Consider the following 15,706-nt stretch of genomic DNA (forward strand, 5'->3'; position numbering starts at 1 on the left):
TGGATTCAAGTGATTCTACTGCCTCAGCCTTCCAAGTAGCTGGGATTACAGGCACCTGCTACCACACCCAGCTAATTTTTTGTATTTTTAGTAGAGACGGGGTTTCACTATGTTGGCCAGGCTGGTCTCAGACTCCTGACCTCATGATCCGCCCGCCTCGGCCTCCCAAAGTGCTGGGATTACAGGCATGAACCACTGCGCCTGGCCAATCCAGTAATTTTTAAAGTGGTGTTCTTTAAGATTTCCCTGCAGAGGAAAATTGTTTCCTGTGAGCATCAACCCTAAGGCCTCCTAAGAAATTTCTGAGTTCAATAAATAGCAGATTTATGGCTGAGTGCGGTGGCTCACACCTGTAATCCCAGCACTTTGGGAGGCTGAGACAGGCAGTTCATTTGAGGTCAGGAGTTCAAGACCAGCCTGGCCAACATGGTGAAACCTTGTCTCTACAAAAATCAGCTGGTTGTGGTGGTGCACACTTGTAATCCCAGCTACTTGGGAGGCTGAGGCAGGAGAATCACTTGAACCTGGGAGATACAGTGTGCAGTGAGCTGAGATTGCACCACTGCACTCCCACCCTGGTGACAGAGTGAGACTTCATTTCAAAAAAATAAATAAATATCAGATTTATAATGAGCATCTTTAAGACACATTTTATGCCAATGTGGCAGACACTGCCAGCTGCTTGCCAATAGCCATTTTCCCATTGTATTTACTCACAGAATCCAATTTTATTCGGGGCACAGTCTACCCACTTAAAATATTGAATGGCCAGCCTCTCTTGCAGTTGGGGTTACTTTATGACATGATCTGGCCAACTCTCAGCTCTCAAACAGTGGCTTGTTGGTGCTTCCAGGAACATGCCCATTGTCCTTCCCTTCTTCCTCCTGCCTGACTCATGGACACGATGCTTGATGGTCAAGGAGCCGTCTTGCCACCACGAAGATGAAAGCAACAATCTAACGACGGTACCGGGAGCTAGGAGGAACCTGGCTCCCTAGAGCAGCTGCAGCAGCCTGGCCTGCCCACCTTTGAATCCTGACCATGTGGGAAAACAAATCCCTGTTTGGTAAAGACATGGTAATTGGGTCTCTGTTTACATGCATGCAGATGCAATGCTGACTGATACATTCAGTATTTCCATTTTTGTGCCTTTTGTACAGCTCCAGTAAGACCAAGTAACAAGATCATTGCTACACAAAATCTTCTCCTGACTAACCTCCTGAACACAGTTCTTTCTTCTATGACATATGTTTCTGTAATAATAGGTCACATGTAAATTGGTAACTAGGGCACTGAGGACAGCATAAAATGGAAGTCACTTTGGTTTCTATGCTATTTTTCATTGCACATTAATATTTTGAAGCAATTTATGAAGATCTTAAAGGAAAAAAATGAATCCTGAAGAAATACTTTCCTTTTGTGCAAGTAGTGGCAAAATAGTGACTTTAAGGACCACGAGTTTTCCCCCAAAGTTAAATTATCTGGTAAAAGTGCAGCTGGAGAATTTACGTGTACATATCATTCATTTAATTCCAGAAGCCTTTTTTTCCCCATTGAAGATGATCTCTAATTCCCTCACGTGTCTACATCTCAGAGGAGGCAGTGTGAGCCCAACAGTTTGATGCTGCAAAGGCTGACTGACGATGAAGGTGGGTGCACGTGCAAGCGCAGATAGAGTGGGCTCATATATATATATATTTTTTTTCTTTTTATCAGCTTTATGATTGTTTTTGTTAGTGCTCTGGTTACAACATCGCATTAGGATTTGAGCAGTTTGCTACAGACCTATTTCCCTGAAGTCCAGTTTTTATTTTATTTTATTTTATTTTACGAGACAGAGTTTCTCTCGCCCAGGCTGGAGTGCAGTAGCATGATCACGGCTCACTGCAACCTCTGCCTCCCAGGTTCAAGCAATTCTCGGGTCTCAGCCTCCCCAGTAGCTGGGATTACAGGCATGCGCCACCACGCCCAGCTAACGTTTGTATTTTTAGTAGAGACAAGGTTTCACCATGTTGGCCAGGCTGGTCTTGAACTCCTGACCTCCTGACAGGGTTACATCATATTGCCCAAGGCTGGTCTTGAATTCCTGGGCTCAAGCCATTTACCTGCCTTGGCCTCCCAAAGTGCTGATATTGCAGGCATGAGCCACCGCACCCAGCTGAGAACTCATTCTTTTTGCCTCTTCTGGCTTCTGATGGCTGCTGGCATTCCTTGGCTTGTGGAAGTATCACTCCAATATTCACCTTCGTTTTCACATTACCTCTTCTGTGTCTGTCTCAAATCTCCCTCTGCCTATCTCTTACAAAGATGCATGTGATGGCATTTAGGACCCACCTGGATAATCCAGGATAATCTCCCCATCTAAAAAGAAATCTGAAAAAAAAAAAAATCACATCTTCAAAGAGCCTTTTCCAAATAAGGTAAGATTTTCAGGTTCCAAAGATATCAGGGATTAGGACCTGCTATCTTAGGGGATCATTGTTCAGCCCACTACACTGATGTTTTTGTAGCTGGAGGAAAATTCCTACCAGGAGAATACCAGGAGGTATCTTTTGCTTTCTTCTTTTGTCCTTTTCTGTCCTTGGAAAACATGTTAATTTCTGGAAAACTAAGAAAGATGATGTCTTAGTTTGTTCAGAATGCTGTAACAAAAATACCATAGACTGAGTGGCTTCAACAACAGATTTATTTCTCATAGTTTTGGAGGATGGGGAGTCTAAGAGCAAGGCTCCAGCAAAGTCAGTGTCTGAGGGTCCACTTCTTGGTTCAGACACAGCCATCTTCTTGCTGTATTCTTGCATAGCAGAAGGAGGGCCAGAGAGCTCTCTGGGGTCCCCTTTTGTAAGGACATTAATCCCATTCATGAAGGCTCCACCCTCATGACCTTAATTCCTTCCAAAGGTCCCATCTCCTGATACACACTAGGGGTTAGAATTTCAACATATAAATTTGGTTGGGGGTGAGGGGAGCACAAACATCAGTCTATTGCAGGTGATGACTGTTTTCTTATAAAACAATAAGAATTATATTTGCCAAAGCATCAGTGTGATAGTATTTGTGACTCATTCATAAAAATGTTTGATTGTCTTCCATCAAGAAACTCCTACCAAGTTAAGTTAATGAGCAGTGGAGCTGGCAAAGCAATACTTGAGAACTTTTACATGCTGTGTCATTAGATCCCATCATGATTTGCAGGCAGAATATAAAATCTTTGGCGTTCACTACTTAGAGTCATTATCACCGCATCACAAAACCAGGCTGTGGCCTCAGGATCCTTGCTAAATGCCACTGAACACAGGGGTGTCTTGGCTCACAGGGAGAGTCGGAGACTTAGCAGGCTTTGATGTGTTTGAGAGCCCCTAGAATGAAGGGACAAACAACCCCTGTTAACAATAAGATCATTTTGGCACTATTAAGTCTTTCTGAAATCTGGTTTGGAGGTCCAGAATTTAAACTTGCCCTGCTTTTAGACTCCTTTAAAAAAAAAAAAGTGTTCTACAACTTTATTCAAATAAAGTTTTCCTTAATAGGAAAGAATATTGTATTAGTCCATTCTCATGCTGCTATAAGGGACTGCCCAAGACTGGGTAATTAAAAGAGGAAAGAAGTTTAATTGACTCACAGTTCCGCATGGCTGGGGAGGCCTCAGGAAACTTACCATCATGGTGGAAGGGGAAGCAAATACATCCTTCTTCACATCGCAGCAGGAAAGAGCAGTGCTGAGCAAATTGGGAAAAGCCCCTTATAAAACCATCAGATCTCATGAGAACTCACTCACTATCACAAGAACAGCAGCATGGGCTAACCACCCCCGTGATTCAATTATCTCCCACTGAGTCCCTCCCATCACACGTGGGGATTATGGGAACTACAATTCAAGATGAGATTTCAGTGGGGACACAGCCAAACCATATCAAATATTATGGATTAATTAACTATGGCCAAATTTAATCAGTGCAAAGTCACACTTATTTTTCTTTCTTTCTTTCTTTCTTTTTTTTTTTTTTTTTGAGACGGAGTCTGGCTCTATCGCCCAGGCTGGAGTGCAGTGGTGCGATCTCGGCTCACTGCAAGCTCCGCCTCCCGGGTTCATGCCATTCTCCTGCCTCAGCCTCCCAAGTAGCTGGGACTGCAGGCGCCCGCCACCATGCCTGGCTAACTTTCTTTGTATTTTTAGTAGAGACGGGGTTTCACCGTGTTAGCCAGGATGGTCTCGATCTCGTGACCTCGTGATCCCCCCGCGTCGGCCTCCCAAAGTGCTGGGATTACAGGCGTGAGCCACCGTGCCCAGCCTATTTTTCAGAATAGTACTTTAGTCTTGTAAAAACTCTTATTGTTAAGTAATATATATTCTATTGAGAAAGTCAGGTCTAAGAAAAGAAAGAGTTGAATGATTCTCATGAGTCTTATCTCATTTATAACAGATTTGGGGGACATTTTATTTTATTTTTTATTTTTTGTAGAGACAAGTTCTCGCTATTTTGCCCTGGCTGATCTCAAATTCCTGGGCTCAAGTGATCCTCCTGCCTTGCCCTCCTAAAGTGCTGGGATTACAGGCATGAGCCACCACACCTGGCCGAACATTTTAATTTCATTTCTCACATCAGTTTTTTTTTTTTAAATCAAACCATGACAGTAAAGTGGGAATGTCTGCTTTATCAGAAAACCTACTTTTAAAGAATTTGATTCTAATTTAGTCCATAAAATTGATAGCATACACATTTTTTCTTGCGAATTAAAAATGTTTCAAATATGTCACTTCACTTATTCATGCAACATGAATGGGTTATTTTTTTTTAATTTAATTTTAGGTTCTGGGATACATGTGCAGAACATGCAGGTTTGTTACATAGGTAAATGTGTGCCATGGTGGTTTGCGGCCCCCATCAACCCATCGCCTAGGTATTAAGCCCCTCCCTCTCCCAGCGCCCCCCACAGGCCCCAGTGTGTGTTGTTCCCCTCCCTGTGTCCATGTGTTCTCACTGATGAACAGGTTCCTAGTTTCTTTTTCTTTTTTTTCTTTTTTTCTTTTTTTTTGAGACGGAGTTTTTTGCTCTTGTTGCCCAGGCTGGAATGCAATGGCGCAATCTTGGCTCACCGCAACCTCCGCCTCCCAGGTTCAAGCAATTCTCCTGCCTCAGCCTCCCGAGTAGCTGGGATTACAGGCATGCACCACCACGCCCGGCTAATTTTGTATTTTTTTTTTTTTAGCAGAGATTGGGTTTCTCCATGTTGAGGCTGGTCTCGAACTCCTGACCTCAGGTGATCCACCCGCCTCGGCCTCCCAAAGTACTGGGATTACAGGCGTGAGCTACCGCGCCTGGCCACAGATTCCTAGTTTCTAAACACCTATTATGGACCAGGACCACTAGACACTGGGATACAAAAGTCAACAAGACCCGGTCCTGCCCTCAGGGAGCCTGAAGTGTAAGGGGATGGAGAGAGGACCCAACTTCTCATGGGCTGTGAATGGTCCGTGGGACTGGGCTACGCTGGGCTGGGCTGTGAGAGTGAAGCAGAACCCAGCCAGTCTCAGGGAGACTAGGGGCCTCTTCCAAAAGGAAGCTGAGGCCTGAAAAAGAAAAAAAAAAAAATCTTTTCCTCCAACAGTGACTGTGTGAGGGAAGGGGGTGTGTATGAAGGCCCAGAAGTGATAGTGCTTGAGAAAGGGAGGCCGCATGGCACAAGCACCAGGTTAAAAGAAGAGGCTGGGCCAGCCCCAGAGTGGCCCCATAAACTTATTAGAGGGTTTGGACTCCATAACAATGACAGGATCCCTTCCTTCTATTCCTTTTCCTTCCCTTCCTCTTTCTTCCTTCCTTCCCTCTTCCCTCCCTTCCTTCCTTTCCTTTTTCTTCCTCCCTTCCTTCCCTTCCCTCCTTTCTTACTCCCTCCCTCCCTTCTTCCCTTTTTCCCTTCCTTCCTTCCTTCCATCCCTCCTTTCTTCCTCCCTTCCTCCCTTCCTCCCTCCCTCCCTCCCTCCCTCTCTCCCTCTCTCCCTCCCTCCCTCTCTTTGTTTCTTTCTCTCATCTTTCTGTCTCTCTCTCCCGCTTTCTTTCTTCTCCCTGCCCTTCCCACCTCTCTTTCACGCTCTCTGTCTCTTTCTTTCTCTTTTAGACAGGTCCTCACTCTGTCACCCAGGCTGGAGTGCAGTGGCAATCATAGCTCACTGCAGCCTCCAACTCCTGGGCTCAAGCCATCCTCCCACCTCATCCTCCCAAATAGTAGGGATTACAGGTGTGCACTACCACACCAAGCCATTGAAGGATTTTCAAGCAGGGCAAAGACATACTCAGATCTGCATTTTATAATGATCATTCTAGTTGCTGTCAAATGGCTCAGATGCTGGCAAGCCTGGAAGCAGAGACCCCTCAGGGTAGGGAGAGGCAGATCCAGGGGAGAGAGTGTGGTTCCCTGAACTAGGACTCAGTTGGGAAGAAAAGAAGTGGATGGATTTGAAAAACAATTTCCCCGAGCAGGTTCCCCTACTGCAACCTCCACCTCCAGGTTCAAGCGATTCTCCTGCTTCAGCCTCCCGAGTAGCTGGGATTACAGATGCGCAGCCACCACGTAATTTTTGTGTTTTTAGTAGAGACAGGGTTTCCCATATTGGCCAGGCTGGCCTCTTAACTCCTGACCTCGAATGAACCACCCACTTTAGCCTCCCAAAGTGCTGGGATTACAGGCGTGAGCCACCACGGCCAGCAGCCCTAGTGATATTCTTGAAACAAACAACTTAGGTATTTAATACATCTAAATACTTTCTTGGAGCCATGAAAAATGTCAGTGGTCTGTGGTGAACGAGTTTTCAAATCTCTTGCTTATAGGCCTAATTTTATACCTATAAGAGCAGGCTTGCAAATTGCTTTCTCTAATTTTTATTCCTATGTTCATATGACATTAGTCTAAATAAGTAAACTTCACCTGTTCACACGCTATAGAAACACAGCAAAGCTGCTCCAGGCTGGGCACCGTGGCTCACGCCTGTAATCCCAGCACTTTGGGAGGCTGAGGCAGGCGGAGTACCCCCGCAAGGAGTTCAAGACCAGCCTCAGCAACAAAGTAAGACCCTGCTTCTACAAAAAAAAAAAAAAAAAAAAAAAATTAGCCAGGCGTGGTGGCGGGAGCCTGTAATCCCAGCTTCTTGGGAGGCTGAGGTAGGAGAATCGCTTGCACCCTGAAGGCGGAGGTTGCAGTGAGCTGAGATCGCATCACTGTACTCCAGCCTGGGCGACAGAGCGAGACTCCATCTCAAAAAACAAAACAGAACAAAACGAAACAAAAAAACAGCAGCTGTAAAAAAGGATGAATTCATGTCCTTTGCAGGGACATGGATGAAGCTGGAAACAATCATTCTCAGCAAACTAACACAAGAACAGAAAACCAAACACCGCAGGTTCTCACTCATATGCAGGAGTTGAACAATAAGAACACATGGACACAGGGAGGGGAACATCACACACCGGGGCCTGTCCGGGGGTGGGGTCTAGGGGAGGGATAGCATCGGGACAAATACCTAATGTAGATGACTGGTTGATGGGTGCAGCAAACCACCATGGGACATGTATACCTATGTAACAAACCTGCAGGTTCCGCACATGTATCCCAGAACTTAAAGTATAATTAAAACACACACACACACGCGCGCACGCGCACAAACAGAAAACCAACCCTGCTCAGATCCTCACAGCAGCAGGTGTGGCCGCCGCTCCTCTTACCATTGCACTTCCCCGGCTTCTCTCCAGTAGGGGAGTCCGCCTGCTGTTTTGCGGCTCGCCGGGGTGCCCACCCCCCCACAGTAAAGGGATGGGTGCAGGTCACACACACCACACTTCACACGAGTGGAAAGGGCAAGGACCCGCCTCTGCCCGAGCCCACCGCACATACCGTTCTTTAGCCTTCACCTGGAGCATCAGGGCGGTGCCTTGGAGGGCAGGATGATTTCGGGCTGCGGAGGCGGCGACACAGGCCTGACAAGGCGGCAGGTGTCTGGCTGCACGTCTTCTCTTCTCCAGCAGGTGGCAATGAGTTAGTGTCAGCCTCCAAAGAGGACAGAAGGCACAAATATTTACATTTTTTTTTTCCTTAGGCGAAGTCTCTCTCTGTCGCCCAGGCTGGAGTGCAGTGGTATGATCTCGGCTCACTGCAACCTCTGCCTCCCGGGTTCAAGCGATTCTTCTGCCTCAGCCTCCCGAGTAGCTGGGATTACAGGCACCCGCCACCACTCCCAGCTAATTTTTGTATTTTTAGTAGAGACGGGGTTTCACCATATTGGCCAGGCTGGTCTGGAACTCCTGACCTCGTTATTTTAACCGCCAACCTTAAAAATATTTAAATTTTGCTTAAACTAGAATAAAATAAAAGGTGCTAGGAGCTGCGAACAAGAAGAAGGCATCTTAAAATGCTCATAGAAATAGAATCCTAAATTTTATGATTTTTTTTTCTTTTTTCTTTTTTTTTTTTTTTTTTGAGATAGGGTCTCACTCTGTTGCCTAGGCTGGAGTGCAGTGGTAAGATAACCTCCGAGTAGCTGGGATTACAGGCGCCCTCCAGCACCCCAGCTAACTTTTTATTTTTTTTTTTATAGAGATGGAGGTCTCGCCATGTTGCCCAGGCTGGTCTCTGGCTCCTGAGCTCCAGTGATTCTCTCCTGCTTCGCTCTCCCAAAGTGCTGTGATTACAGGCATCAGCCATCACACTGGGACCCTTTATGGCTTTTTATATTAAAGATGATGCCACTGACCAGTGCCAGTGGTGAAACAGTAGAGTCTGGAGATGACTCTGGGCTTCCAGGATGAGGAAAGAGCTGTAATCCAGTGCCTTCCTATTTCTTCCAAACTCAGCTTCCCATGACTTTCTCCCTCCCCGCTGGAAGGGCTGCAACTTCCAGTGGGCACCCAAGACTTCCAGGTAAGAGGCAACTGGCCTTCTCAGATAACTCCTGACTCTTGGCATCTACATCCAGACAGCCTGATGCCACATTGTCTATGTGGACCCCACAGATAAGAATGTTCAAGTTTTGGTCTTGAAAAAGAGAGAACAAAAAGGGAGGAATGTGCCTTCATTGGAATGCTCACTATGACCTGTCCAACAGAACACTCTGTTAGTGGTGGTAGTTCCCTGCAGGTCTGCATCTACAGTGCTGTGACTTTGCCTGAGCTCCGTTGTACAACATCTGCTTGTCTTTGCAGAAGAAATTCTTGCCTTCTCAGGTGAAAAGAATTCGAATGAGGGGCATAAGGCCGAAGGAGAGATTGTTGTAAGTTTTAGAGCAGGAGTGAAAGTTTATTAAGCTTTAGAGCAGGAACTAAAGGAAGGAAAGTACACTTGGAAGAGGGCCAAGCGGGTGACTTGAGAGACCAAGTGCACTGTTTAAACTCTTTTCTTTTTGAGACGGAGTCTCCCTCTGTCACCCAGGCTGGAGTGCAGTGGCGTGATCTCCGCTCACTGCAAGCTCTGCCTCCCTGGTTCATGCTATTCTCCTGCCTCAGCCTCCTGAGTAGCTGAGACTACAGGTGCCTGCCACCACGCCTGGCTAATTTTTTTTTTTTTTTTGTATTTTTTTAGTAGAGATGGGGTTTCACTGTGTTAGCCAGGGTGGTCTCGATCTCCTGACCTCATGATCCGCCCGCCTCGGCCTCCCAAAGTGCTCGGATTACAGGCGTGAGCCACTGCGCCCGGCCTGTTTAAACTCTTGACTTGGGGTTTTATGCGTTGGCATGCTTCCAGGGTCTTATGTTATTTCTTCCCACTCCTGAGATCTTAGTGGGAAGCTGCTGATCACCAGTTTCTTTCTTTTCCTTTCCTTTCCTTTTCCTTATCTTTCTTTTTTCTTTTTTTTTTTTTTTGGTCAGGGTCTCACTCTGTCACCCAGCCTGGAGTGCAGTGGTGCCATCTCGGCTCACTGTAACCTTGGCCTCCCAGGCTCAAGCAATCCTCCCACCTCAGCCTCCCGAGTAGCTGGGATTATAGGTGTGTATCACCATTTCCGGCTAATTTTTGTATTTTTTGTGGAGACGGGATTTCGGCATGTTGCCCAGGCTGGTCTTGAACTCGTGGGCTCAAGTGATCTGTCCACCTCAGCCTCCCAAAGTGCTGGGATTATAGGCATGAGCCACCAGGCCCAGCCTTCAGGCATTTTCTTTTCTTTTCTTTCTTTCTTTCTTTTCTTTTTTTTTTTTTTTTTTTTTGAGACGGAATCTCACTCTGCTGCCCAGGCTGGAGTGTAGTGGCACCATCTCAACTCACTGCAACCTCCACCTCCTGGGTTCAAGCGATTCTCCTGCCTCAACCTCCCAAGTAACTGGGATTATAGTCATCAGGCCCGGCCAAGCATTTTCTAGTTATTAGGAGACTGCCTTTCCCTGGAGGGGGCTGTGACCAATTATTACTTTAGAAAGACAGTTAACAATTGCCTGACCATCACCTGATGGTCGGTGGACACTCCTGGTGTGTGTGTGAGGGCAGCCCTTTCCTGCCCTGCCCATACCTCACTAGCTACCTACTGTAACAGCCCTGGTACCAGCATATCACCCATGCCTTCTCTTGCAGACCCCCAGCTTATAAGTTTCCCAGTAAAGCCTGTTCCTTTATCTACGATGCTGTGAACTTGCCTGAGCTCCATTGTACAACATCTACTTTGAGCTGCTTTCCAGATGATTACTATTCTTTTGCCTTCCATGCTCTCACCATTGTAAGCTCTCTGGGGACCAACATACAGAATGAAGCAGCAATCTTTCTAATTGGAAGAAGGCAAATAAAACCATGATCTATTTTCCAGTGGGATGTCTTTAAAGCACTTAAAAAGCATCATTTGGATTTGGTATGAGACTTGAGAAATATGTAATTTTCATTTCTCCGTTCTTATTTATGGCACTATCAGTTTAGTTGATTTGTAAAATTTATCCTGGCGTTTTCTGCCCTACATCTCTATGGAAATATCCAGGTTTGCTGAACATGCCTCTTTTCTATGGATTTGATGGAGGCACTGAAGAAAAGAAGTTGCCCATTGTGACATCCACTTATGTAGTCTTTTGTGCTTCAAAATAAATGCATAAAGACCTTATCAATCACACAACAACACAGTGTCATGATTTCACAACTTCTTGTAAAATGTTTGCATAAACAAACTCTTTTATATTTGGCCTACTAAACTAATTAAGAGAAAACAGCTGTCTAAAGTTACATTATGGAAATCTCTGTTGTGCCAACATGCAAAAATCGTTATTCTCTTGAATATGATTAAGGTATTGTGTTTGGAAGTAGCCTTGAGGGTTCAATTTTTTTTTTTTTTTTAAGACGGGTTTTTGAGACTGTCGCCCAGGCTGGAGTGCAGTGACGTGATCTTGGCTCACTGCAACCTCCGAATGGGCTCAAGCCATCCTCCCACTCAGTCTCTCAAGTAGCTGGGAATACAGGCTCATGCCACCATGCTCAGCTAGTTTTGGTATTTTTTTTCTAGAGACAGGTTTTCACCATGTCGCCCAGGCTGCTCTCCAACTCCTGAGCTCACACGGTCTTCCTGACTCAGCCTACCAAAGTGCTGGGATTACAGGTGTGAGTCACTGTGCCCAGCATAAAATTTCTCATTACACCTCAGTTTCAGGTACAGGTTTTGGTAATTTAATCCCAGCACTTTGTATGTGTTCTTCTAATGATTTTTTTTTTCCTTTTCAATGAGGAAAATCAGCATCTGATTGTAGCTGAATTCTGTTTCTTTTTAATAGTAAAATGATTTCTATCTCAATCATACTAAGTGTATGAAAACTAAACTTGCCATCATTGGTATCAGCCCTTCGGTTTTTCGTTTTTACTTTCTTTCTTTTTCTTTTTCTTTTCTTTTTTTCTTTTCCTTTTTTTTTTTTCTTTTTAGACAGAGTCTCCCTCTGTCACCCAGGCTGGAGTATGCAGTGGTGTGACCTCAGCTCACTGCAACCTCCGCCTCTCAGGTTCAAGCGATTTTCCTGTCTCAGCCTCCTGAGTAGCTGGGATTACAGGTGCCCGCCACCACACCTGGCTAATTTTTGCATTTTTAGTAGAGATAGGTTTTCACCATGTTGGCCAGTCTTGTCTAGAACTCCTGATCTCTGGTGATCCACCTGCCTTGGCCTACCAAAGTGCTGGGATTACAGGCATGAGCCATTGTGCCTGCTGACTTCCCTTCATTTTATGAATAAAATAGGAGCAAAATGCAATCGAACATTCAAATAACTGCATAAACAAACTGATCACCAAAGCTAGTGACTGCCAAAATTGAACTGAAACTTTTGGCTGTATCACCATACTGTAGTTCAAAATATCAATTCATCAGCTGATATAGAAAAACCTGAACTGAGTGAAAAGTGGCTTGGGGTGTGAATGTGTAATACATAGAAGAGCAGGTGGTAAAATCGGAAGGACTACCTATATATCATTACAGTCAATGACTCTATCTAGTAGTTTAAAAGCTTACTTTCAGTTTTTTCTTAATAGACTTTAACAGGTCTACTTTTTACAGAATGACAGAAAATGTGTGCCAGGTAAAGGATACATCGATGCCCACTCAGGCTAAGGAGCCATTTGCACTAGTAATCTTCAAAAACCAGACACTCCTCTCAGAGCCCCCACTGTGGATCTAAGCTTCTGCAAGATTCCTCTAAATAGAGGCCTCCACTTCCCCTGATTTTCCAGGAGAATGCTGGTCTCCTATTTCCCTCTAAACCTTTTCACTTTTATTCTGGTTTTTGTCAGATTGAAAAGAAATCACCAAAGGTTTATTTCAAGGTCGCTTCACATAGGCATAATTAGGCTTATTGTCTTTAGCCAATCGGGTATTTTTCCTTTTTAAATAATTATATAATACTTCTTAAAAACATCCAGAAACCCTGGCTCTTAGAGGCAGGGATGGAATACTTTGACTATCTATCTAACAGGAGCAGATCTTTATCTTCAATCAGATGCTTATTGTGAAGGAAGAAAAAAACAGTAGAACATACACACACAATGCTAGAATGATTTTATTCATTGATTCAACAAATAAATGAATCCTTATGAAGCAAACTGCTAGCTTCTGAGAGGGTACAAAATGTATGAACTCAGGTCATTACCCTGAGTTGATTCTCTCACTGGGGCAACTAGGCATACATGCTAAAAAAGTTCATGATACTAAGGGAGCTTATGAATAAAGCGTGAGATGTGTCATACAGATTATAGTTGCTGTGGAAGTTCCGCCCTTTTATATTCTCAGTTCATTACTCCTTATAATTTCAGGTGCCCTTGTGCCCTGTCTAGACTTCATGCCCAGCCACTTTAATTACATTAGCATCTCAGAATCCTCTGCCCACTTGATCTTTCATATCTGCCTTATCAATCCCCACCCCTGGGTAAGCTCCACTGTCTGCTTTCTCAGCTTACTCTCCCAGGGTGCTAAGCCTAGCTGGAGAGAATTGTGTTCTTTGCTTTATCTGATTGTCTGTGTGATATCACACAGTAGCTCTTCCCATTTTTTCTGCTCTCTCGGAGCTCTTGATCCCAGAGGCTCCTCTATCTCAGCAGAAGACGTGATCTCCTCCTTTGATGAAGGAACCAAGAACTTGATATCACCTTCCATTTTTCCAATCTGAAAACTTTTCTGATCCTCACTCTTCCTTTCCAAAAATAACTTCACCCTTTACTGATGATCCTACCCCCTAGAAACTTCCTCCAGAATTTGGCCTAACTATGATTTCCCCTCTCCTTGTGTGATCTTCACTCTTGGTCTCCACTGGCTCCTTCTTTTCAATCCACAAGCATGTTTAAGACTCTCCTTTTACAGCTGGGTGCGGTGGCTCACGCCTCTAATCCCAGCACTTTGGGAGGCTGAGGCGGGTGGATCACCTGAGGTCAGGAGTTCGAGATCAGCCTGGCCAAAATGGTGAAACCCTGCCTCTACTAAAAATACAAAAATTAGGTGGGTGTGGTGATGTGCGCCTGTAATCCCAGCTACTCAGGAGGCTGAGGCAGGAGAATTGCTTGAACCCAGGAGGTGGAGGTTGCAGTGAGCCAAGGTCACGCCACTGCACTCCAGCCTGGGCAACAAGAGCAAAACTCTGTCAAAAAAAAAAAAAAAAAAAAAAAAAGACTCTCCTTTTCCAACCTCCTGCATTAGTTATCTATTAACTGCATCAAAAATTACCTCAAAGTTTAGTAGATCCAACAACAAACACATGATCTCACAGTTTCTGTAGGTCAGGAATAGGAGATCAGCTTAGCTTCTGGTGGTTCCAGCTCTGCATCTTTCACGGGCGCAATCAAGATGTCAACCAGGGCTGTCATCATCAGAAGGCTTTACTGGGGCTGGAGAATCCACTTCCAAGGTTGAGCATCCTCACAACATGGCAACTGGCTTCCCCAGAGCGACTGTTCCGAGAAAGCAAGAAAGAAGGAAGTCCCAGTGCCTTTTATGACCTAGTCTCAGAAGTGGCACACTGTCACTTCTGCCTCATTCTATTTGCTAGTAGTGAGTTGCCACATTCAGCCCACATTCCAAGGAGCAGAATTCATCACTGCCTCTTAAAGACAGGAATTTAAAAAAATTTGTGGACATATTTTTAAGCCACCATATGTCTCAAATAAACCATCTTTCAAGGCGGCTATTCCTTCAAGCTATTTCTCCATTCTCTTCCTCCTTTCAGGGCCACTCTTCTCAATGTACTGATCTATTTCCTTCCCTTACTTTTTCATCATTTAATATTCAACTTCGGACAGTCCAGATTATAATCCCCTAATAGAACAATACTGCTCTTGAGCATAGTGTCCAAATTAGCGTGGCATTCAAGGCCTAGCCACAGGCCTTGAATTTTCATCTTCTCTCCCACAGTGTCCTTTACACATCAGCCAGTTGGATTTCTCAGCATTCCGCAAATATGCCTTCGGTTTTCCCACCTCCATGCCTTTGCTCAGATGGTTTCCCTCACCAGGAAGCATCTTCTACTCAAGCTCTCTCTCTTTTTTTTTTTTTTTTGAGACAGAGTCTCACTCAGATGTCCAGGCTAGAGTGCAGTGGGGCGATCACGGTTCACTGTAGCTGCCACCTCCTGGGTTCAAGCAATTCTTGTACCTCAGCCTCCCAAGTGGCTGGGATTATAGGTGTGTGCCACTATGCCTGGCTAATTTTTGTACTTTTAAAAGAGATGAGGTTTCACCATGTTGGCCAGGCTGGTCTTGAACTCCTGACCTCAGGTGATCCGCCTGCCTCAGCCTTCTGAAGTGCTAGGATTATAGGCGTGAGCCACCATGCCCAGCCTCAGGTTCTCATTTTCAAGACCCAGTTCAAATGTCATGTCATGCAAGAAGACTTCCTTTATCTCCCACCCTCCTTCACACTCCCAGAGAACATTGATCATCAGCTTTACCATAGTCATCTCATTTTACACCATTATGGTATTGGTATATGGCTCTGTGTTCTTTTTAGTACCCAGAACAACACCTTGTTTAGACTAAGTTCTTAATCTTTTTTAGATGAAAAAATTTACCTAAATCATTAAGATTTAATTTTACTCTCACCAAAAGGCAAATTAAAGTCTCTATAATCTCCAATGCTATTAGATTAACATATGGGGCTAAGGGAAATTGCAGAAGGGTCTCTGCTGAAGAAAAATACAGTTTTATTTTCTATTGTTTGAACAGTTTCAATGGAGTGACTCAAAGTAAATCACAATTATTCTCTAAAAAGGTCTGCTTCTAAGAT

At 44.8% G+C, this 15,706-nt stretch overlaps 1 long non-coding RNA gene across 1 annotated transcript; it reads right to left on the reverse strand.

Annotated features, from left to right (window-relative positions):
• Positions 1–211: 211 nt before the first annotated feature.
• LOC129397205 (uncharacterized) lies at positions 212–12,258 on the reverse strand. Its single transcript, XR_008624452.2, has 3 exons — positions 7,888–12,258; positions 3,659–3,719; positions 212–3,359 (listed from the first exon to the last, which is right to left on the reverse strand). It is a non-coding gene; the product is annotated as an uncharacterized LOC129397205 (long non-coding RNA).
• Positions 12,259–15,706: the final 3,448 nt, after the last annotated feature.

The sequence above is a fragment of the Pan paniscus genome, chromosome 12, assembly GCF_029289425.2.
Source record: "Pan paniscus chromosome 12, NHGRI_mPanPan1-v2.0_pri, whole genome shotgun sequence".
NCBI classification, from domain to species: domain Eukaryota; kingdom Metazoa; phylum Chordata; class Mammalia; order Primates; family Hominidae; genus Pan; species Pan paniscus.